We start from the raw sequence: 25912 nt of genomic DNA on the forward strand, positions 1-25912 counted from the left end.
AATTTTATTTGTGTTGTATATAATGAAAAAACAGCAAATTTTTTTGCAAATTACGTATCTGTAAATAAATGTAAACATTTAGCAACTAATCAAAATTGTTTTTTTTGCCTAGATATTAAAGTAAAACATAAAAATACATTAAATTTATAAAATGCAACCCGCAGCACACTAGATGTGCATTAATATTGCATAACCTTTACGAAGTACGACGTCCAAAAATATTAATTTTTTTTTATATTGAGGTTAAAAGTGAGAAAACATAAATTAATAATAATGCAACCTGCAATACACTTAATATGTACTGATCTTGCATAACCTTCACGAAGTACTACGTTTAAATATAAATTAATATTATTGTGACCCGCAATACACTAAATTTGTATCAATATTGCATAACCTACACGAAGTACGACGTTCAAGAATATTAAAGAATTTTATTTGTGTTGTATATAATAAAAAAACAGCAAATTTTTTTGCAAATTACGTATCTGTAAATAAATGTAAACATTCAGCAACTAATCAAAAGTGTTTTTTTGCCTAGACATTAAAGTAAATCATAAGAATACATTAAATTTATAAAATGCAACCCGCAGCACAACAGATGTGCATCAATATTGCATAACTGTTACGAAGTACGACGTCCAAAAATATTAAATTTTTTTTTATATGAAGGTAAAAAGTGAGAAAACATAAATTAATAATAATGCAACCTGCAATACACTTAATGTGTACTGATGTTGCATAACCTTCACGAAGTACTACGTTCAAATATAAATTAATATTATTGCGACCCGCAATACACTAAATTTGTATCAATATTGCATAACTTACACGAAGTACGACGTTTAAAAATATTAAATGTTTTATTTGTAGTTTGCATATAATAAAAAAAAAAACAAATTTTTATGTAAATTACGTATCTATAAATAAACGTACACATTTAACAATTAAATAAACATAGTATTTTGGCCTAGATATTAAATTAAAACATAAAAATGCATAATATTTATTAAAATGCAACTTGCAATACAGCAAATGTGTATTAATATTGCATAACCTTTACGAAGTACGACTTCACGAAGTACGTCGTTTACGAAGTGCGACGTTTACGAAGTACGTCGTTTACGAAGTGCGACGTTCACGAAGTACGTCGTTTACGAAGTGCGACGTTCACGAAGTACGTCGTTTACGAAGTGCGACGTTCGCGAAGTACGACGTCTACACATTAGGGCACTCAAAATTATTGTTACGTTGTACGACATTCAGACGTTCCAACTGCGACTAACTACAGCATTCATTTGACTTTGCACATACGACGAACGAAGTACGACGTTTACGAAGTACGGCGCTTAAAATAATTTTGTTTTTATTAATTAATTATTTTTTTTAAAACAAACGTTTTTATAATTAAATTTTATAATGGTTTAAATATAAAATATGACTTTTTAATATTATCAATATTTAAAATATTTTCTCCCTTTTGTGTGTATGCCTTATAGTTATAGAGCTGTGCGCTTCGGTAGACGTCGCCTGTGGAGCTATGTCAGTGGAGCGGTGCGCACATCCAATACCGAGCGGCTGCCTCGATCGGTGTCGCGCTGGTATACATATGGTAGTGGTGTGTGTCGATGCGTTGAGTGAGGCGATATGAACGGTGTAACGGTTTAGTCGAAGTTTATCATAAATGACGACGACAAAACGACCGATTATGTATACGTTCTGCATTTGCTTCCAATTTATCGACGTTTATCGCACATTTCCGCTATCGAATTCGAATAGGGCTTTGCTTGCGAGATTGCTTTATTTTGTGATTTTGTGGCTCGCCCAGTTCCCCACAGCGAGATTGCGGATGCGGCAAAACGTATTCTCTTACGTTGGCGGTCCTTATGCAATCAAACTTTGTTGAACTAACAAATGTTTGTGATTTAAACAAACAAAAATAATAAATGCGTCAACTCTCTAATATCCGAGCGAGAATATTTATATAATATTCGTAACGTTTATGGATTCGAAAGAATTTCATAAATTCACGTCGCATTCAATCTTGCGAAGAGTGAAGAGAATGTTTGAACTTTTAAATCGGCAAAGGTAAAAAATAATATTATAAATATTATTATTATGCCTTTATTGACCGATATATGTGTTGTGGTGTTTAACGACTACGACGACGATGATGACGATACATTTATCTCTATATCGTACGAAGAAAAGAAGAAACAGCGTGGCGTTACTTTCTTATATGTTAGATTGTTTCGCACAAACGCGCATATTCTTCATCTTTATAAACGATGATGATGAGTATTTTATTCTCTCGTCTGTCTCAAAAAACACAAAAACACAGTTCCCTGGTTGATCCTGCCAGTAGTCATATGCTTGTCTCAAAGATTAAGCCATGCATGTCTCAGTACAAGCCAAATTAAGGTGAAACCGCGAAAGGCTCATTAAATCAGTTATGGTTCCTTAGATCGTACCCACATTTACTTGGATAACTGTGGTAATTCTAGAGCTAATACATGCAAACAGAGCTCCGACCGGAGACGGAAGGAGCGCTTTTATTAGATCAAAACCAATCGGTGGCGGTTTCGCCGTCATCGTACAACTTGGTGAATCTGAATAACTTTACGCTGATCGCACGGTCTCGCACCGGCGACGCATCTTTCAAATGTCTGCCTTATCAACTGTCGATGGTAGGTTCTGCGCCTACCATGGTTGTAACGGGTAACGGGGAATCAGGGTTCGATTCCGGAGAGGGAGCCTGAGAAACGGCTACCACATCCAAGGAAGGCAGCAGGCGCGCAAATTACCCACTCCCGGCACGGGGAGGTAGTGACGAAAAATAACGATACGGGACTCATCCGAGGCCCCGTAATCGGAATGAGTACACTCTAAACCCTTTAACGAGGATCAATTGGAGGGCAAGTCTGGTGCCAGCAGCCGCGGTAATTCCAGCTCCAATAGCGTATATTAAAGTTGTTGCGGTTAAAAAGCTCGTAGTCGAATTTGTGTCCCGCGCCGCCGGTTCATCGTTCGCGGTGTTAACTGGCGTTTCGCGGGACGTCCTGCCGGTGGGCTTAGCTCGAGAGGGCGGCCCAACTCAATCCCGCCGCGGTGCTCTTCATTGAGTGTCGAGGTGGGCCGGCACGTTTACTTTGAACAAATTAGAGTGCTTAAAGCAGGCTAAAACTTCGCCTGAATACTGTGTGCATGGAATAATGGAATAGGACCTCGGTTCTATTTTGTTGGTTTTCGGAACCCCGAGGTAATGATTAATAGGAACGGATGGGGGCATTCGTATTGCGACGTTAGAGGTGAAATTCTTGGATCGTCGCAAGACGGACAGAAGCGAAAGCATTTGCCAAAAACGCTTTCATTGATCAAGAACGAAAGTTAGAGGTTCGAAGGCGATCAGATACCGCCCTAGTTCTAACCATAAACGATGCCAGCTAGCGATCCGCCGACGTTCCTCCGATGACTCGGCGGGCAGCTTCCGGGAAACCAAAGCTTTTGGGTTCCGGGGGAAGTATGGTTGCAAAGCTGAAACTTAAAGGAATTGACGGAAGGGCACCACCAGGAGTGGAGCCTGCGGCTTAATTTGACTCAACACGGGAAACCTCACCAGGCCCGGACACCGGAAGGATTGACAGATTGAGAGCTCTTTCTTGATTCGGTGGGTGGTGGTGCATGGCCGTTCTTAGTTGGTGGAGCGATTTGTCTGGTTAATTCCGATAACGAACGAGACTCTAGCCTGCTAAATAGGCGTATTTCGACATCCCAAATGCCGGCTGGAGCCGGGTTCGCCCGGTCTCTATGTGCGGTTTTTACTGTCGGCGTACAAACAATTCTTCTTAGAGGGACAGGCGGCTTCTAGCCGCACGAGATTGAGCAATAACAGGTCTGTGATGCCCTTAGATGTTCTGGGCCGCACGCGCGCTACACTGAAGGAATCAAAAAAAAAAAAAAAAAAAAAAAAAGAAAAAAAAAAAGGTGCCCGAGGGCACGTTTATTTAAGAAACAGCCGCCAAATTGGGCGGAAAGTCTGTTACAAAATTTGAGGTCTATTTACAATATTTTCATTAATTATACTAAGTTAACGAAATATATTTCCAACTTTTCTGTCGTCAAAGTATGCCGTCTCCTAAATTGAAGATGAACAATATTGAAAGGATAATTTATCAAAGCTTTCCCAAACCTTGCTTTTCGGTTTTGAAGTTGAACAAAAATGGTGAATTAAATGTGACAAGAAAAGTCCAGTGTAGGAAAAGTTTGAGAAGTTTTACAATTTTTAGGCTGACGGGGGCAAGTAAGAATTTTTGTAGAAATAAAAACTTAAAACTAACTTAAGTAAACCTAACTAACCTAGTCTAACAATCACACTGAAGGTGAGTGAAGTGAGAGTGTTTTGCGTGTATGCTTGTGTGATTGTGCGTGTGTGTTTGTGTATATGGGTGTGTGATTGTGCGGGAGAAAGTGTGTGTGTGTGTGCATTTATTGTGATTTGTGGGTGCGTGTGTAGGCTTGTGCAAACCCATGTTATGACGTGCATAAATGTGTATGTGCAAGCATGTGTGTGTGTATGCAAGTTTTGTGTATAGTGCAGGTGTGAAATTGCGTAACCTGTAAGTGTGTGTGTGTTTTGTGTTTGTGTAAATTATGTATGTACAACTATTTACATTGTGTTAATTAAATGTCAATCCGGGAAGTCATAATCGAGTGGTCAAATCCGGGTGATTTCCCAATCCGTTTTGTGCGTCTGCGAACAGGTGGTGCTCCAAAATCTAGTGGATTGAGTCATCCTAACCTAACATTACATGCTAACCTAACTAACTTATTCTAAAGTCAAATCCGGGGGAGTCAAATCCAGGGAAAGTGCACTAAACACTTCGTCATCGTCAATGTAAGGGACCTGTGTAAGGTCAGGGGGCCAAATTCCGGTAATTTCCCTAATCCGATTTTGAGCGTCCGTAAACATAGGGCATTCTAAAATCCGGTGGATTGGGTCATCGTCATATTCGGGGCAATTGTCACACTTCGCGTTTTCACTTTTTCCAAGTCTGGTTTGGTGGATTCCAAAATTCCCATGTCCTGTGAGAACTTGACACTTGTGATGCGAAAACGTGATTGGGGGGCCTTCAAGTCGGTGAAAAACGTCCGGAAAAAATTCAAACGAAACTCGTCCTTTCGTCGATGTTTCCCATCGGCTTTGCCAACAGTCAAGGGCACGAAGTCGGGCATATTCTTTGCAGTGGGCCACGGAGTCGAAGGTCTGCGGTGTAATTACCTCATCGAAGAGTAAAGCACTCCGCCCATGTTTTATCTCGCTGATGCAATTTCGGACCTGAATTTCAATGTCGATGGGAAGATTTCCAGCCAGGACAGCGGCGGCTTCTTTTGACACGGATGCGTAGCACTTTGCAAGAATACGGTTGAAGGGGGCTTGTGCAGACAGATATTGCCGGTTGTTCTTCACAACATGAAGTCTGTCTGACCAGATTCGGCTACCGTAGGTGATAATCGGAACAATTGCACCGTGATAAATCACGCGGAGTGATTCATCGCATGTTTGTCCAAATTTCCTTGAAGCAAGAGTTCGAAGACTCATTGAGATTTGCCGGACTTTCTTCGCTGTGTAGCTTGCATGGCTTTCGAAATGCAATTTGGAGTCGAGAAGAATGCCAAGGTACTTCTGCGTTTTAACAAGCGAGATTTTCTTTCCGTAAATCCGAATGTCGAGGTCCCGGTGGTGGGCTCTCGGAGGACATTTATGTATCATAAATGTTGTCTTCGTTTCTGAAACTGTCAATTTATTACGAGTAGCCCAATCTGTAATTTTGTTTGTTACCTGATTTAATCTTGTCTTAAGTTGTGATCGAAGATCTGATTTCACAATAACAGCAAGATCGTCGGCGTATGCGATTGGAGTTGCAAAATCCGACCATTCTGAGTTCAAAAGAGTGTCCATAGTCAGGTTCCATAGTGTGGGGCCCAGAACAGATCCCTGAGGGCATCCTTTGGTGCAGAATTTTCGAACTGAGACGTCTCCCTGCGTAAATTCCACGACTCGGTCTGTGAGGTAGCTCTTGATCATCGCTGTTAGTTTCGAAGTCACTCCTCGATTTCGAAGTGTTTTTATCAGAGAGGGCCACCATAAGTTATCAAAAGCGCCTTTGATATCAAAGAAGATCGTCGCCACATACTTGGCCTCGGAGTCCCGAATTGTTGAGACAAGTAAGTGCAGTGCATCACTTGTCGAACGTCCCTTGACAAATCCGAATTGGCGTTGAGAATGCAACGGCGACAGTTCTTCTTCCAACTTTCTCCTTATGGTTTTCTCAAGAATTTTGCCATGCTCCGGAAGCAGTGTTATCGGCCGGTAATTCTTGATATTTGAGTGGCTCGCTTTCGGGTCCTTAAGCAGAATTACAAGGTTGCCCTTTTTCCAGGTGGTCGGAAAGTAGTTTAGGGTCCAACAAGCATTGTATATTCTGGTTATTATCGGCGTAATTTTGGGGTGTAATCTTTTTAAGATCTTTCCTTTCAGGTTGTCAAGACCAGGGGCCTTTTTGTTTTGTATTTGAGAGACGAGCTGGTCGACTTCCGCCTCGGTAATCACAACGTCACTTCCCACTTCCGCTGTGGTAGCTCGGTAATCCCCTTGAGTGATTCGTTGCTCCTCGGTGTTGATGTCGGGGTCGTCATCAGGAAGCAGATTTGCGACGAGAAATTCCATGGTTGAACGAAAATCCCTGGTTATGTTTTCATCATCGGTTTGAAAAGATTGCAAAATTCCACGAGTTTTGAATTTTTCAGAGGCCAATTTGTAGATAACTCCCCAGGGATTCCGCGCCAGGTCATTTTCAGCAAATTCCAGCCAGCTTTGTCGTCTCCGTTTCTCGACTTTCTCTTTGAAAGTTTGTTTAGCCTTTGTCATTTCGTCGAAAAGGTGGTCAGAATATTCACGGAATCTGTTGCGATAAAATAGAGATTTTTTCGCAAGGTAGATTTTTCGAAATCTGTCCAATTCTTCATTCCACCAGTCGGGCCTACCCACAAAATTTTTCCGCTTTTTCCCGTGTCGTATAAATATAGCTTTAAGTCCGCTATATAGTTGATTGGTCGCGCTTTCAATTTCCCGAATGGAGTCAATCGTCGAAAAACGTTCTTCCAGGCGGCTCAAGAGGGCGTCGACCTGCGGTTGCAGAATTTCTTCTTTAACCGAGTCCAAGTCCAATCTGAAAGTCAAAGAAGGTGTAGTATGGTCTGCATGTGAAAGATGTTTATTAATTTTAAAGCTTATTACATTATGATCAGATGTGGTTACATTTTCAACTTTCCAATTTGCTACCTCAATGAGAGGATTGTTTGACATAATTGTCAGATCAATATTTGATTCGCCATTAATTGTCTGGAAAGTCGGGATATTGTTCGGTTGATTAGCTAAATTTAAGTTATAATTTACTAAAAATTCCTCAATAATGTGCGACTTTCTATCATTAAAATGATCAAACCATAGTTGTGACCTCGAATTAAAATCTCCGCAGATAAGGACTCTACTACCTGCTACAAATTCCATCACTTTGTGCAGGTGTTCAAAAATTGGCAACGGATTTTCGCTTGGCGGCAGGTAGATGCTCAAACAAAAGATTTGTACATTATTTACCGAGATAGAAAGTAATGTTAAGAATTTATTTGAAAGTTGAGGGTAAAATAAGGGATTTAAACTTGGGTCAAAACACAAAATTGCCGTTTGGAATTTTGGATCGTTAGTTGCAAAGCAGCTAATTGCGGTCGAGATTCCTGACAATCTGTAATTTTGCCCGTATTTAACCCTATGCGGCTCTTGTAAAAATGCCAATTGGAAATTATTATCAAGTGCATATTTAACTAATTCTGCCGTTGCCAATTTCGCGCCATTGCAGTTTAGCTGAATTATATTAATTGTGTTATCCATCAAAGTCGATGTTTTTTAGGGCCTCTTGCATCCGGTGTTTGTAAATGGGACAATTGGTTGACCCTGCTGGATGATTAAGTTCTTGTTGGCCGGCTCTTTCACAATTACTGCATTTGTGTTTGTCCTCATTATTTTTGAAATTACAAGAAATTGACTCATGATCATTGCTGGCACAGTAACCACACTGTTTTTCAGAGTTGCAAAATTTTGAAACGTGCCCAAATTTCTGACATTTAAAGCATCTTGTTATTCTCAGGTAATCTCTAACATGCAGGGATTTCCAGCTTACGAACAATTTGCTACCTGATGCGATAAAGTAATTCCGCGCCGCGGGATGAATTTCAATAACCCAATGGTTTGTTTTTCCCTCTTTATTCCCTGCTTTGAAAGCCGATTTTACAAATTGTTTTGGAATATTTCCCGGTAAATCTGGTTGCTTTTGAATTTCCTTAATTAGCTCGTCGGCCACCATTTCTTTCGGGACATCAAAAACTTGAATTTTTGGCCACACTTTATTAATTCTTTCCGCTTGTAAATTTAAAGATTTGAGGACAGGGCTATCAGTTAAGTTCAAAATAGACGAACACGTGGACTCAATTAAAATTGCATTATTTCTAATCGGGACGATTTTATTCACTTTAATGCCAAATTCATGCGGTGACTTGGATGTTAATATTTTTCTCGTGTCTTCGGATGATTTCACATTTTTTAGACTTTCATTGGGTTTGACAATTACTTTATAGTTGCTCTGAGGGAGCTTTGCCGGGGCTGTGACGGGTTCAGTGCTTTTTGTTAAGTTTGACTTCAAAATCTGGCTGTATCTCGGTCCAATCGGCGACGAATTTGGGTTTAAATTATTTATTTTATTATCAATGACTTTTTCCACAATGCTGGCTATCTTATTTTCAATATCGGATTCAAAACTAGGTTTTCTGAAGCTTATTAAAATATTTCTTAGGCCGGATTGTATGTTTTGTATAGCCGTTTGATAAGTTTGTCTCTCGCGGATAGACTCTTTCGATTTCAGAATGAAACTATCCAAAACTTTTAAATTTTTTGAGCAGTCTTCAATAATATTTGCGATATCATCGCCGGAGTTTTCATGATCCAATTGATCGCTTGTCGACGACGTCGAGTTTCGACGTGACGACCCCATTTTTAAATAAAAGCCCTGATGGGCAGATAAATTTTAAGCGACTCACCAGATTTTGTATGATTTTGTCTTGGTGTTTGCACTTCCACAAGCACAAACTGTTTGTCACTTCTCAATGCGCGTTGGTCCGAGCGGAGCGAAACGATCCGATCGGTTCAAGCGGTGAACAGCGACTGACTGAAGGAATCAGCGTGTCCTCCCTGACCGAGCGGTCCGGGTAACCCGCTGAACCTCCTTCGTGCTAGGGATTGGGGCTTGCAATTGTTCCCCATGAACGAGGAATTCCCAGTAAGCGCGAGTCATAAGCTCGCGTTGATTACGTCCCTGCCCTTTGTACACACCGCCCGTCGCTACTACCGATTGAATGATTTAGTGAGGTCTTCGGACCGGTGCGCGGTGGCGTTTCGACGTTGCCGATGTTGCTGGGAAGATGACCAAACTTGATCATTTAGAGGAAGTAAAAGTCGTAACAAGGTTTCCGTAGGTGAACCTGCGGAAGGATCATTAACGTGTAAATGTTGTTGTTTAGTTGTCACACATACACACACATTTTGTCTGTGCTGATCAACAAAAAACACACATACATACACTATTCGTATGATGATCAATTCTCATACAAAATTCTTTATTATGCGTCGAACGGAAAAGCAACAACGGGTCGTCTTGCATTAAGCGGATCTGTTGTTACGTTTTTCGATTTATTTTATAAATCGATTGTAAACGTGCCGTAAACGACGTTTTCAAAGAATTTTTTCGAACATTAACACGAATCAATATTGTCGAAAGATGGTTATGTGCTAACGTTTTATTATTGCTTTCGCAGTGCCGGTCTTAGCGTATTTCCATCATCGTATTCGCTTCGAAAAAAAGTACTAATACACAGTGGTGGTGTATAATTAATGTGCAAGAGATGTTGTTGTTGTTGTTGTAGTATTTGTATATGGTTGGAGTTATTTATAATAACAAACAAGAATGAATGAATGAATAATAATGGTGTCTGCCAATACGATCGTACTTTATGTACACGACTAAAACTTTATACATACAAACCATAATAATAAATAAACTCGAAACAACCAACAACAAAATTAATACGCTACTGTACATACAAATACACATTTATACATACCATCATTTTACTTAACCGATGGTGAGTGATGTTTGAAAAATAAACGCTTAGGCTTACGGTTTTGTAAGCCAGTCTTTGCGTATTTTCTTCATCGTATTCGCTTCGGAAAAAAGAAAATAAAGATGGTGTATAATTAATGTGTAAAAGAGATGTTGTAGTTGTAATTTAATTTGTAAATGGTTGGAGTTTATTAATAAATAAAAGGGGCTGTCTATTCGTCTGTACTTTATGTACAAGACTAAAACTTTATACATACAAACCATAATAATAAATAAACTCGAAACAACCAACAACAAAATTATTACGCTACTGTACATACAAATACACATTTATACATACCATCATTTTACTTTACCGATGGTGAGTGATGTTTGAAAAATAAACGCTTAGGCTTACGGTTTTGTAAGCCAGTCTTTGCGTATTTTCTTCATCGTATTCGCTTCGGAAAAAAGAAAATAAAGATGGTGTATAATTAATGTGTAAAAGAGATGTTGTAGTTGTAATTTAATTTGTAAATGGTTGGAGTTTATTAATAAATAAAAGGGGCTGTCTATTCGTCTGTACTTTATGTACAAGACTACAAAAACGTTTTATAACAATAAAAAGCTCGAAACAACCAATAACAAAATATACTACTACTATACTACTATACATACAAACGCACATTTATAAATACATAAAATCAATTTACTTTATCGATAGTGAGTGATGTTTGGAAAAAAACGCTTAGGCTTACGGTTTTCGGGTACCTGGGTTCCGCATGCGTCGAAGTAATAATTTACTTTAACGACGCGACGAACCGTAGGAATCTAAATAAAAAAGTTTATTAACTTTTTTAGATTCTGTGGGTTTTAAATGATATACGCCCGACTGACGAAGGAACGTTTTGCACTGCCTGTGCTTTTCTTTTGATTCGTTTTTATGTCGACGGACGTTCTTAGAATGCCCACCAAACGACGTATCACACAAAACACCCTACAATTGTATTGTTTGGTAAATATTGTTGTGATTAAGTTTGTAGCTGTGGCGTTTGTTTGAAGAAAACGTCTGGTTTTTCGACATATTTTCTATTTAATAAATATACATAATGCTTATCGCAAAAGGAGCAGAGTTTTATAGACAAAGTTGATAGAGAAAAAAAACCTAATAGATATATATACGTATTTATAAAACGTTAATATCATCGGGTTATTCTTTATGTAAACTTAAACTATAACTGCATACTCTTTTCGATAAGTAGAAACAAATGCCACTTTAATTAAATAAAATATTATAAAATATAACGCCGAACGTTTCTTTCGATTGGTCCGTTTCTCACATATACATCACAATTGTAATAACCTTAAGTAGTTATTTTTGTTGTTGTGTGATGATGAAACGATTTCGATGTGGAACGGTGCGTTATGTAATAATATTTTAAATTTGTTTGAAAAGATTACCCTGAACGGTGGATCACTTGGCTCGTGGGTCGATGAAGAACGCAGCTAATTGCGCGTCAACTTGTGAACTGCAGGACACATGAACATCGACATTTCGAACGCACATTGCGGTCCTCGGATATACTGTTCCCGGACCACTCCTGGCTGAGGGTCGTGTCAATTTCAAAGACTGCTCGGTTTTTGTCTTAAACACAGCGCACAATGTTGTGTAGACAATTACGTCGGAGCGTGTTGGGTGCAAATATGACGCGTTACTATAATTGTTAATTGATTGTCGGTTGTCATAATAAAATATTATGCAACGTAGACAACAATAAAAACAATATAAAAAATAACGCGGCATCCTAAAACGCAATAGCGGCTGACATTCTTATTAGTTTGTTGGTACAAGTTGGTTTAGACGTAGCACGTCCGATATTAAAAAGCAGCCACAACGCTTAAATTTCGAACGAAGCGATCGTCGTGTCCGAGACGTTAAAGTTGTTTATATGCATATTTTATGCACTATAATTAACAACAACAACATTCTCGCAACGACGTCAGATCGATGTTTGAAATTGTTTGGAGGCAGCCATATAAACGGAATACGTGTAATTATCGTCTGACAAAATAAAGGCAAATTTATATTTGCGACCTCAGAGCAGGTGAGACTACCCGCTGAATTTAAGCATATTATTAAGCGGAGGAAAAGAAACTAACTAGGATTTCCTTAGTAGCGGCGAGCGAACAGGAAAAAGCCCAGCACTGAATCCCGCGGCCGAAACCGGACGCCGGGAAATGTGGTGTTAGGGAGGATCCGTCATCCCGAGATTGTGCGACGCGTCCAAGTCCATCTTGAACGGGGCCACAGCCCATAGAGGGTGCCAGGCCCGTAGTGACCGTTGCCGATAACGGGAGGATCTCTCCTCAGAGTCGGGTTGCTTGAGAGTGCAGCCCTAAGTGGGTGGTAAACTCCATCTAAGGCTAAATATGACCACGAGACCGATAGCGAACAAGTACCGTGAGGGAAAGTTGAAAAGAACTTTGAAGAGAGAGTTCAATAGTACGTGAAACCGTTCAGGGGTAAACCTGAGAAACCCGAAAGGTCGAAAGGGGAGATTCAGCGTGACTCGATAGCGGCGCTAAATGATCGTGCGACGAACGGCGTACGCGTCGTTCGCGCCTTTTGTTTATGCGAACCGAAGTCGAACGCGTGCACTTCTCCCCCAGTAGGACGTCGCGATCCTTTGGGTGTCGATCTAAGGCCCGCGGTGGAGCCCGTTCGAACGGTTCGCCGTTTCGGACGAACCCGCGGTGTTTCCCGGTCGACTCGCTCGAAGGTATGCATATGGCGCCGGGCCGCTACACAGTTAGCGTCCGACCATTGGCAAGCGCGTTCGTTTATGACGGTAATCGCACCTGGTGTCGGTTCTGTCTACGAATGGCTGTTCGCCAATGAGTTCTCGGACAGACTCGGTTGAAACGCCGATCTGCGACGCTATAGCTTTGGGTACTTTCAGGACCCGTCTTGAAACACGGACCAAGGAGTCTAGCATGTGCGCGAGTCATTGGGACATGACTAAACCTAAAGGCGCAATGAAAGTGAAAGTTCGTCTTGCACGGACTAAGGGAAGATGGGCGGCCGTTACGGCTGTCGCCCCGCACTCCCGGGGCGTCTCATTCTCATTGCGAGAAGAGGCGCACCAAGAGCGTACACGCTGGGACCCGAAAGATGGTGAACTATGCCTGGTCAGGACGAAGTCAGGGGAAACCCTGATGGAGGTCCGTAGCGATTCTGACGTGCAAATCGATCGTCGGAACTGGGTATAGGGGCGAAAGACTAATCGAACCATCTAGTAGCTGGTTCCCTCCGAAGTTTCCCTCAGGATAGCTGGCGCTCGTCGCTTACGAGTTTCATCCGGTAAAGCGAATGATTAGAGGCATTGGGGTCGAAACGGCCTCAACCTATTCTCAAACTTTAAATGGGTGAGATCTCCGGCTTGCTCGAACTTTATATGAAGCCGCGAGACTCGAATCAGAGTGCCAAGTGGGCCATTTTTGGTAAGCAGAACTGGCGCTGTGGGATGAACCAAACGCCGAGTTAAAGCGCCTAAATCGACGCTTATGGGATACCATGAAAGGCGTTGGTAACTTAAGACATCAGGACGGTGGCCATGGAAGTCGGAATCCGCCAAGGAGTGTGTAACAACTCACCTGCCGAAGTTACTAGCCCTGAAAATGGATGGCGCTGAAGCGTCGTGCTTATACTCGGCCGTCAGCGGCATGTGCGGTCGGTTATTTAATTAACCGGCCATGAAGCCCTGACGAGTAGGAGGGTCGCGGCGGTGAGCGCAGAAGGACTGGCCGTGAGGCCGTCTGGAGCCGCCGTCGGTGCAGATCTTGGTGGTAGTAGCAAATACTCCAGCGAGGCCCTGGAGGACTGACGTGGAGAAGGGTTTCGTGTGAACAGCCGTTGCACACGAGTCAGTCGATCCTAAGCCCTAGGCGAAAGCCGATGTTGATGTGGTGTAGATATGTCGTTGGTTCGTTTTTAATTCGAACGTAAACGTACGAAGCGAGCACACACCCATTGGGCGAAAGGGAATCCGGTTCCTATTCCGGAACCCGGCAGCGGAACCGTTAATAATTCGGGCCCTCGCAAGAGAGTTCGTCGGGGCAACCCAAAAGGACCCGGAGACGCCGTCGGGAGATCCGGGAAGAGTTTTCTTTTCTGCATGAGCGTTCGAGTTCCATGGAATCCTCTAGCAGGGAGATATGGTTTGGAACGCGAAGAGCACCGCAGTTGCGGCGGTGTCCGGATCTTCCCCTCGGACCTTGAAAATCCGGGAGAGGGCCACGTCGAGGCGTCGCGCCGGTTCGTACCCATATCCGCAGCAGGTCTCCAAGGTGAAGAGCCTCTAGTCGATAGAATAATGTAGGTAAGGGAAGTCGGCAAATTGGATCCGTAACTTCGGGATAAGGATTGGCTCTGAGGATCGGGGCGTGTCGGGCTTGGCGAGGAAGCGGGTCGCGGCTGACGTGCCGGGCCTGTGCGAGGTGAAGCGTTGTTCCGTTTCGGCGGTCAATGTCGAATCCGAGTTCGGTCCCGTGCCTTTTGGCCTCCCGCGGAACCGTCTTGCTGCGAGGCTCCGGGTGCGCCCGTCAGGGCGTCCGGAAGTCCTCTTCGGCCGCCATTCAACGGTCAGCTCAGAACTGGCACGGACCGGGGGAATCCGACTGTCTAATTAAAACAAAGCATTGCGATGGCCCCTGCGGGTGTTGACGCAATGTGATTTCTGCCCAGTGCTCTGAATGTCAACGTGAAGAAATTCAAGCAAGCGCGGGTAAACGGCGGGAGTAACTATGACTCTCTTATAAGAGATTTAGGCGCTTTAACTCGGCGTTTGGTTCATCCCACAGCGCCAGTTCTGCTTACCAAAAATGGCCCACTTGGCACTCTGATTCGAGTCTCGCGGCTTCATATAAAGTTCGAGCAAGCCGGAGATCTCACCCATTTAAAGTTTGAGAATAGGTTGAGGCCGTTTCGACCCCAATGCCTCTAATCATTCGCTTTACCGGATGAAACTCGTAAGCGACGAGCGCCAGCTATCCTGAGGGAAACTTCGGAGGGAACCAGCTACTAGATGGTTCGATTAGTCTTTCGCCCCTATACCCAGTTCCGACGATCGATTTGCACGTCAGAATCGCTACGGACCTCCATCAGGGTTTCCCCTGACTTCGTCCTGACCAGGCATAGTTCACCATCTTTCGGGTCCCAGCGTGTACGCTCTTGGTGCGCCTCTTCTCGCAATGAGAATGAGACGCCCCGGGAGTGCGGGGCGACAGCCGTAACGGCCGCCCATCTTCCCTTAGTCCGTGCAAGACGAACTTTCACTTTCATTGCGCCTTTAGGTTTAGTCATGTCCCAATGACTCGCGCACATGCTAGACTCCTTGGTCCGTGTTTCAAGACGGGTCCTGAAAGTACCCAAAGCTATAGCGTCGCAGATCGGCGTTTCAACCGAGTCTGTCCGAGAACTCATTGGCGAACAGCCATTCGTAGACAGAACCGACACCAGGTGCGATTACCGTCATAAACGAACGCGCTTGCCAATGGTCGGACGCTAACTGTGTAGCGGCCCGGCGCCATATGCATACCTTCGAGCGAGTCGACCGGGAAACACCGCGGGTTCGTCCGAAACGGCGAACCGTTCGAACGGGCTCCACCGCGGGCCTTAGATCGACACCCAAAGGATCGCGACGTCCTACTGGGGGAGAAGTGCACGCGTTCGACTTCGGTTCGCATAAACAAAAGGCGCGAACGACGCGTACGCCGTTCGTCGCACGATCATTTAGCGCCGCTATCGAGTCACGCTGAATCTCCCCTTTCGACCTTTCGGGTTTCTCAGGTTTACCCCTGAACGGTTTCACGTACTATTGAACTCTCTCTTCAAAGTTCTTTTCAACTTTCCCTCACGGTACTTGTTCGCTATCGGTCTCGTGGTCATATTTAGCCTTAGATGGAGTTTACCACCCACTTAGGGCTGCACTCTCAAGCAACCCGACTCTGAGGAGAGATCCTCCCGTTATCGGCAACGGTCACTACGGGCCTGGCACCCTCTATGGGCTGTGGCCCCGTTCAAGATGGACTTGGACGCGTCGCACAATCTCGGGATGACGGATCCTCCCTAACACCACATTTCCCGGCGTCCGGTTTCGGCCGCGGGATTCAGTGCTGGGCTTTTTCCTGTTCGCTCGCCGCTACTAAGGAAATCCTAGTTAGTTTCTTTTCCTCCGCTTAATAATATGCTTAAATTCAGCGGGTAGTCTCACCTGCTCTGAGGTCGCAAATATAAATTTGCCTTTATTTTGTCAGACGATAATTACACGTATTCCGTTTATATGGCTGCCTCCAAACAATTTCAAACATCGATCTGACGTCGTTGCGAGAATGTTGTTGTTGTTAATTATAGTGCATAAAATATGCATATAAACAACTTTAACGTCTCGGACACGACGATCGCTTCGTTCGAAATTTAAGCGTTGTGGCTGCTTTTTAATATCGGACGTGCTACGTCTAAACCAACTTGTACCAACAAACTAATAAGAATGTCAGCCGCTATTGCGTTTTAGGATGCCGCGTTATTTTTTATATTGTTTTTATTGTTGTCTACGTTGCATAATATTTTATTATGACAACCGACAATCAATTAACAATTATAGTAACGCGTCATATTTGCACCCAACACGCTCCGACGTAATTGTCTACACAACATTGTGCGCTGTGTTTAAGACAAAAACCGAGCAGTCTTTGAAATTGACACGACCCTCAGCCAGGAGTGGTCCGGGAACAGTATATCCGAGGACCGCAATGTGCGTTCGAAATGTCGATGTTCATGTGTCCTGCAGTTCACAAGTTGACGCGCAATTAGCTGCGTTCTTCATCGACCCACGAGCCAAGTGATCCACCGTTCAGGGTAATCTTTTCAAACAAATTTAAAATATTATTACATAACGCACCGTTCCACATCGAAATCGTTTCATCATCACACAACAACAAAAATAACTACTTAAGGTTATTACAATTGTGATGTATATGTGAGAAACGGACCAATCGAAAGAAACGTTCGGCGTTATATTTTATAATATTTTATTTAATTAAAGTGGCATTTGTTTCTACTTATCGAAAAGAGTATGCAGTTATAGTTTAAGTTTACATAAAGAATAACCCGATGATATTAACGTTTTATAAATACGTATATATATCTATTAGGTTTTTTTTCTCTATCAACTTTGTCTATAAAACTCTGCTCCTTTTGCGATAAGCATTATGTATATTTATTAAATAGAAAATATGTCGAAAAACCAGACGTTTTCTTCAAACAAACGCCACAGCTACAAACTTAATCACAACAATATTTACCAAACAATACAATTGTAGGGTGTTTTGTGTGATACGTCGTTTGGTGGGCATTCTAAGAACGTCCGTCGACATAAAAACGAATCAAAAGAAAAGCACAGGCAGTGCAAAACGTTCCTTCGTCAGTCGGGCGTATATCATTTAAAACCCACAGAATCTAAAAAAGTTAATAAACTTTTTTATTTAGATTCCTACGGTTCGTCGCGTCGTTAAAGTAAATTATTACTTCGACGCATGCGGAACCCAGGTACCCGAAAACCGTAAGCCTAAGCGTTTTTTTCCAAACATCACTCACTATCGATAAAGTAAATTGATTTTATGTATTTATAAATGTGCGTTTGTATGTATAGTAGTATAGTAGTAGTATATTTTGTTATTGGTTGTTTCGAGCTTTTTATTGTTATAAAACGTTTTTGTAGTCTTGTACATAAAGTACAGACGAATAGACAGCCCCTTTTATTTATTAATAAACTCCAACCATTTACAAATTAAATTACAACTACAACATCTCTTTTACACATTAATTATACACCATCTTTATTTTCTTTTTTCCGAAGCGAATACGATGAAGAAAATACGCAAAGACTGGCTTACAAAACCGTAAGCCTAAGCGTTTATTTTTCAAACATCACTCACCATCGGTAAAGTAAAATGATGGTATGTATAAATGTGTATTTGTATGTACAGTAGCGTAATAATTTTGTTGTTGGTTGTTTCGAGTTTATTTATTATTATGGTTTGTATGTATAAAGTTTTAGTCTTGTACATAAAGTACAGACGAATAGACAGCCCCTTTTATTTATTAATAAACTCCAACCATTTACAAATTAAATTACAACTACAACATCTCTTTTACACATTAATTATACACCATCTTTATTTTCTTTTTTCCGAAGCGAATACGATGAAGAAAATACGCAAAGACTGGCTTACAAAACCGTAAGCCTAAGCGTTTATTTTTCAAACATCACTCACCATCGGTTAAGTAAAATGATGGTATGTATAAATGTGTATTTGTATGTACAGTAGCGTATTAATTTTGTTGTTGGTTGTTTCGAGTTTATTTATTATTATGGTTTGTATGTATAAAGTTTTAGTCGTGTACATAAAGTACGATCGTATTGGCAGACACCATTATTATTCATTCATTCATTCTTGTTTGTTATTATAAATAACTCCAACCATATACAAATACTACAACAACAACAACAACATCTCTTGCACATTAATTATACACCACCACTGTGTATTAGTACTTTTTTTCGAAGCGAATACGATGATGGAAATACGCTAAGACCGGCACTGCGAAAGCAATAATAAAACGTTAGCACATAACCATCTTTCGACAATATTGATTCGTGTTAATGTTCGAAAAAATTCTTTGAAAACGTCGTTTACGGCACGTTTACAATCGATTTATAAAATAAATCGAAAAACGTAACAACAGATCCGCTTAATGCAAGACGACCCGTTGTTGCTTTTCCGTTCGACGCATAATAAAGAATTTTGTATGAGAATTGATCATCATACGAATAGTGTATGTATGTGTGTTTTTTGTTGATCAGCACAGACAAAATGTGTGTGTATGTGTGACAACTAAACAACAACATTTACACGTTAATGATCCTTCCGCAGGTTCACCTACGGAAACCTTGTTACGACTTTTACTTCCTCTAAATGATCAAGTTTGGTCATCTTCCCAGCAACATCGGCAACGTCGAAACGCCACCGCGCACCGGTCCGAAGACCTCACTAAATCATTCAATCGGTAGTAGCGACGGGCGGTGTGTACAAAGGGCAGGGACGTAATCAACGCGAGCTTATGACTCGCGCTTACTGGGAATTCCTCGTTCATGGGGAACAATTGCAAGCCCCAATCCCTAGCACGAAGGAGGTTCAGCGGGTTACCCGGACCGCTCGGTCAGGGAGGACACGCTGATTCCTTCAGTCAGTCGCTGTTCACCGCTTGAACCGATCGGATCGTTTCGCTCCGCTCGGACCAACGCGCATTGAGAAGTGACAAACAGTTTGTGCTTGTGGAAGTGCAAACACCAAGACAAAATCATACAAAATCTGGTGAGTCGCTTAAAATTTATCTGCCCATCAGGGCTTTTATTTAAAAATGGGGTCGTCACGTCGAAACTCGACGACGTCGACAAGCGATCAATTGGATCATGAAAACTCCGGCGATGATATCGCAAATATTATTGAAGACTGCTCAAAAAATTTAAAAGTTTTAGATAGTTTCATTCTGAAATCGAAAGAGTCTATCCGCGAGAGACAAACTTATCAAACGGCTATACAAAACATACAATCCGGCCTAAGAAATATTTTATTAAGCTTCAGAAAACCTAGTTTTGAATCCGATATTGAAAATAAGATAGCCAGCATTGTGGAAAAAGTCATTGATAATAAAATAAATAATTTAAACCCAAATTCGTCGCCGATTGGACCGAGATACAGCCAGATTTTAAAGTCAAACTTAACAAAAAGCACTGAACCCGTCACAGCCCCGGCAAAGCTCCCTCAGAGCAACTATAAAGTAATTGTCAAACCCAATGAAAGTCTAAAAAATGTGAAATCATCCGAAGACACGAGAAAAATATTAACATCCAAGTCACCGCATGAATTTGGCATTAAAGTGAATAAAATCGTCCCGATTAGAAATAATGCAATTTTAATTGAGTCCACGTGTTCGTCTATTTTGAACTTAACTGATAGCCCTGTCCTCAAATCTTTAAATTTACAAGCGGAAAGAATTAATAAAGTGTGGCCAAAAATTCAAGTTTTTGATGTCCCGAAAGAAATGGTGGCCGACGAGCTAATTAAGGAAATTCAAAAGCAACCAGATTTACCGGGAAATATTCCAAAACAATTTGTAAAATCGGCTTTCAAAGCAGGGAATAAAGAGGGAAAAACAAACCATTGGGTTATTGAAATTCATCCCGCTGCGCGGAATTACTTTATCGCATCAGGTAGCAAATTGTTCGTAAGCTGGAAATCCCTGCATGTTAGAGATTACCTGAGAATAACAAGATGCTTTAAATGTCAGAAATTTGGGCACGTCTCAAAATTTTGCAACTCTGAAAAACAGTGTGGTTACTGTGCCAGCAATGATCATGAGTCAATTTCTTGTAATTTCAAAAATAATGAGGACAAACACAAATGCAGTAATTGTGAAAGAGCCGGCCAACAAGAACTTAATCATCCAGCAGGGTCAACCATTTGTCCCATTTACAAACACCGGATGCAAGAGGCCCTAAAAAACATCGACTTTGATGGATAACACAATTAATATAATTCAGCTAAACTGCAATGGCGCGAAATTGGCAACGGCAGAATTAGTTAAATATGCACTTGATAATAATTTCCAATTGGCATTTTTACAAGAGCCGCATAGGGTCAAATACGGGCAAAATTACAGATTGTCAGGAATCTCGACCGCAATTAGCTGCTTTGCAACTAACGATCCAAAATTCCAAACGGCAATTTTGTGTTTTGACCCAAGTTTAAATCCCTTATTTTACCCTCAACTTTCAAATAAATTCTTAACATTACTTTCTATTTCGGTAAATAATGTACTAATCTTTTGTTTGAGCATCTACCTGCCGCCAAGCGAAAATCCGTTGCCAATTTTTGAACACCTGCACAAAGTGATGGAATTTGTAGCAGGTAGTAGAGTCCTTATCTGCGGAGATTTTAATTCGAGGTCACAACTATGGTTTGATCATATTAATGATAGAAAGTCGCACATTATTGAGGAATTTTTAGTAAATTATAACTTAAATTTAGCTAATCAACCGAACAATATCCCGACTTTCCAGACAATTAATGGCAAATCAAATATTGATCTGACAATTATCTCAAACAATCCTCTCATTGAAGTAGCAAATTGGAAAGTTGAAAATGTAACCACATCTGATCATAATGTAATAAGCTTTAAAATTAATAAACATCTTTCACATGCAGACCATACTACACCTTCTTTGACTTTCAGATTGGACTTGGACTCGGTTAAAGAAGAAATTCTGCAACCGCAGGTCGACGCCCTCTTGAGCCGCCTGGAAGAACGTTTTTCGACGATTGATTCCATTCGGGAAATTGAAAGCGCGACCAATCAACTATATAGCGGACTTAAAGCTATATTTATACGACACGGGAAAAAGCGGAAAAATTTTGTGGGTAGGCCCGACTGGTGGAATGAAGAATTGGACAGATTTCGAAAAATCTACCTTGCGAAAAAATCTCTATTTTATCGCAACAGATTCCGTGAATATTCTGACCACCTTTTCGACGAAATGACAAAGGCTAAACAAACTTTCAAAGAGAAAGTCGAGAAACGGAGACGACAAAGCTGGCTGGAATTTGCTGAAAATGACCTGGCGCGGAATCCCTGGGGAGTTATCTACAAATTGGCCTCTGAAAAATTCAAAACTCGTGGAATTTTGCAATCTTTTCAAACCGATGATGAAAACATAACCAGGGATTTTCGTTCAACCATGGAATTTCTCGTCGCAAATCTGCTTCCTGATGACGACCCCGACATCAACACCGAGGAGCAACGAATCACTCAAGGGGATTACCGAGCTACCACAGCGGAAGTGGGAAGTGACGTTGTGATTACCGAGGCGGAAGTCGACCAGCTCGTCTCTCAAATACAAAACAAAAAGGCCCCTGGTCTTGACAACCTGAAAGGAAAGATCTTAAAAAGATTACACCCCAAAATTACGCCGATAATGACCAGAATATACAATGCTTGTTGGACCCTAAACTACTTTCCGACCACCTGGAAAAAGGGCAACCTTGTAATTCTGCTTAAGGACCCGAAAGCGAGCCACTCAAATATCAAGAATTACCGGCCGATAACACTGCTTCCGGAGCATGGCAAAATTCTTGAGAAAACCATAAGGAGAAAGTTGGAAGAAGAACTGTCGCCGTTGCATTCTCAACGCCAATTCGGATTTGTCAAGGGACGTTCGACAAGTGATGCACTGCACTTACTTGTCTCAACAATTCGGGACTCCGAGGCCAAGTATGTGGCGACGATCTTCTTTGATATCAAAGGCGCTTTTGATAACTTATGGTGGCCCTCTCTGATAAAAACACTTCGAAATCGAGGAGTGACTTCGAAACTAACAGCGATGATCAAGAGCTATCTCACAGACCGAGTCGTGGAATTTACGCAGGGAGACGTCTCAGTTCGAAAATTCTGCACCAAAGGATGCCCTCAGGGATCTGTTCTGGGCCCCACACTATGGAACCTGACTATGGACACTCTTTTGAACTCAGAATGGTCGGATTTTGCAACTCCAATCGCATACGCCGACGATCTTGCTGTTATTGTGAAATCAGATCTTCGATCACAACTTAAGACAAGATTAAATCAGGTAACAAACAAAATTACAGATTGGGCTACTCGTAATAAATTGACAGTTTCAGAAACGAAGACAACATTTATGATACATAAATGTCCTCCGAGAGCCCACCACCGGGACCTCGACATTCGGATTTACGGAAAGAAAATCTCGCTTGTTAAAACGCAGAAGTACCTTGGCATTCTTCTCGATTCCAAATTGCATTTCGAAAGCCATGCAAGCTACGCAGCGAAGAAAGTCCGGCAAATCTCAATGAGTCTTCGAACTCTTGCTTCAAGGAAATTTGGACAAACATGCGATGAATCACTCCGCGTGATTTATCACGGTGCAATTGTTCCGATTATCACCTACGGTAGCCGAATCTGGTCAGACAGACTTCATGTTGTGAAGAACAACCGGCAATATCTGTCTGCACAAGCCCCCTTCAACCGTATTCTTGCAAAGTGCTACGCATCCGTGTCAAAAGAAGCCGCCGCTGTCCTGGCTGGAAACCTTCCCATAGACATTGAAATTCAGGTCCGAAATTGCATCAGCGAGATAAAACATGGGCGGAGTGCTTTACTCTTCGATGAGGTAATTACACCGCAGACCTTCGACTCCGTGGCCCACTGCAAAGAATATGCCCGACTTCGTGCCCTTGACTGTTGGCAAAGCCGATGGGAAACATCGACGAAAGGACGAGTTTCGTTTGAATTTTTTCCGGACGTTTTTCACCGACTTGAAGGCCCCCCAATCACGTTTTCGCATCACAAGTCTCAAGTTCTCACAGGACATGGGAATTTTGGAATCCACCAAACCAGACTTGGAAAAAGTGAAAACGCGAAGTGTGACAATTGCCCCGAATGTGACGATGACCCAATCCACCGGATTTTAGAGTGCCCTATGTTTACGGACGCTCAAAATCGGATTAGGGAAATTACCGGAATTTGGCCCCCTGACCTTACACAGGTCCCTTACATTGACGATGACGAAGTGTTTAGTGCACTTTCCCTGGATTTGACTCCCCCGGATTTGACTTTAGAATAAGTTAGTTAGGTTAGCATGTAATGTTAGGTTAGGATGACTCAATCCACTAGATTTTGGAGCACCACCTGTTCGCAGACGCACAAAACGGATTGGGAAATCACCCGGATTTGACCACTCGATTATGACTTCCCGGATTGACATTTAATTAACTACAATGTAAATAGTTGTACATACATAATTTACACAAACACAAAACACACACACACTTACATGTTACGCAATTTCACACCTGCACTATACACAAAACTTGCATACACACACACATGCTTGCACATACACATTTATGCACGTCATAACATGGGTTTGCACAAGCCTACACACGCACCCACAAATCACAATAAATGCACACACACACACACTTTCTCCCGCACAATCACACACCCATATACACAAACACACACGCACAATCACACAAGCATACACGCAAAACACTCTCACTTCACTCACCTTTAGTGTGATTGTTAGACTAGGTTAGTTAGGTTAACTTAAGTTAGTTTTAAGTTTTTATTTCTACAAAAATTCTTACTTGCCCCCGTCAGCCTAAAAATTGTAAAATTTCTCAAACTTTTCCTACACTGGACTTTTCTTGTCACATTTAATTTCACCATTTTTGTTCAACTTCAAAACCGAAAAGCAAGGTTTGGGAAAGCTTTGATAAATTATCCTTTCAATATTGTTCATCTTCAATTTAGGAGACGGCATACTTTGACGATAGAAAAGCTGGAAATACATTTCGTTAACTTAGTATAATTAATGAAAATATTGTAAATAGACTTCAAATTTTGTATCCGACTTTCCGCCCAATTTGGCGGCTGATTCTTAAATAAACGTGCCCTCGGGCACCTTTTTTTTTTTTTTTTTTTTGATTCCTTCAGTGTAGCGCGCGTGCGGCCCAGAACATCTAAGGGCATCACAGACCTGTTATTGCTCAATCTCGTGCGGCTAGAAGCCGCCTGTCCCTCTAAGAAGAATTGTTTGTACGCCGACAGTAAAAACCGCACATAGAGACCGGGCGAACCCGGCTCCAGCCGGCATTTGGGATGTCGAAATACGCCTATTTAGCAGGCTAGAGTCTCGTTCGTTATCGGAATTAACCAGACAAATCGCTCCACCAACTAAGAACGGCCATGCACCACCACCCACCGAATCAAGAAAGAGCTCTCAATCTGTCAATCCTTCCGGTGTCCGGGCCTGGTGAGGTTTCCCGTGTTGAGTCAAATTAAGCCGCAGGCTCCACTCCTGGTGGTGCCCTTCCGTCAATTCCTTTAAGTTTCAGCTTTGCAACCATACTTCCCCCGGAACCCAAAAGCTTTGGTTTCCCGGAAGCTGCCCGCCGAGTCATCGGAGGAACGTCGGCGGATCGCTAGCTGGCATCGTTTATGGTTAGAACTAGGGCGGTATCTGATCGCCTTCGAACCTCTAACTTTCGTTCTTGATCAATGAAAGCGTTTTTGGCAAATGCTTTCGCTTCTGTCCGTCTTGCGACGATCCAAGAATTTCACCTCTAACGTCGCAATACGAATGCCCCCATCCGTTCCTATTAATCATTACCTCGGGGTTCCGAAAACCAACAAAATAGAACCGAGGTCCTATTCCATTATTCCATGCACACAGTATTCAGGCGAAGTTTTAGCCTGCTTTAAGCACTCTAATTTGTTCAAAGTAAACGTGCCGGCCCACCTCGACACTCAATGAAGAGCACCGCGGCGGGATTGAGTTGGGCCGCCCTCTCGAGCTAAGCCCACCGGCAGGACGTCCCGCGAAACGCCAGTTAACACCGCGAACGATGAACCGGCGGCGCGGGACACAAATTCGACTACGAGCTTTTTAACCGCAACAACTTTAATATACGCTATTGGAGCTGGAATTACCGCGGCTGCTGGCACCAGACTTGCCCTCCAATTGATCCTCGTTAAAGGGTTTAGAGTGTACTCATTCCGATTA

At 42.1% G+C, this 25912-nt stretch overlaps 2 non-coding genes across 2 annotated transcripts; one reads left to right on the forward strand and one right to left on the reverse strand.

The window, feature by feature from the left end:
* Positions 1–11666: 11666 nt before the first annotated feature.
* LOC135267548 (5.8S ribosomal RNA) lies at positions 11667–11823 on the forward strand. Its single transcript, XR_010335963.1, has one exon. It is a non-coding gene; the product is annotated as a 5.8S ribosomal RNA (ribosomal RNA).
* A 5147-nt stretch (positions 11824–16970) lies between these two features.
* On the reverse strand, positions 16971–17127 carry LOC135267552 (5.8S ribosomal RNA). Its single transcript, XR_010335966.1, has one exon. It is a non-coding gene; the product is annotated as a 5.8S ribosomal RNA (ribosomal RNA).
* Positions 17128–25912: the final 8785 nt, after the last annotated feature.

This window comes from Tribolium castaneum, unplaced genomic scaffold (genome assembly GCF_031307605.1).
Source record: "Tribolium castaneum strain GA2 unplaced genomic scaffold, icTriCast1.1 ptg000050l, whole genome shotgun sequence".
Classification (NCBI taxonomy): domain Eukaryota; kingdom Metazoa; phylum Arthropoda; class Insecta; order Coleoptera; family Tenebrionidae; genus Tribolium; species Tribolium castaneum.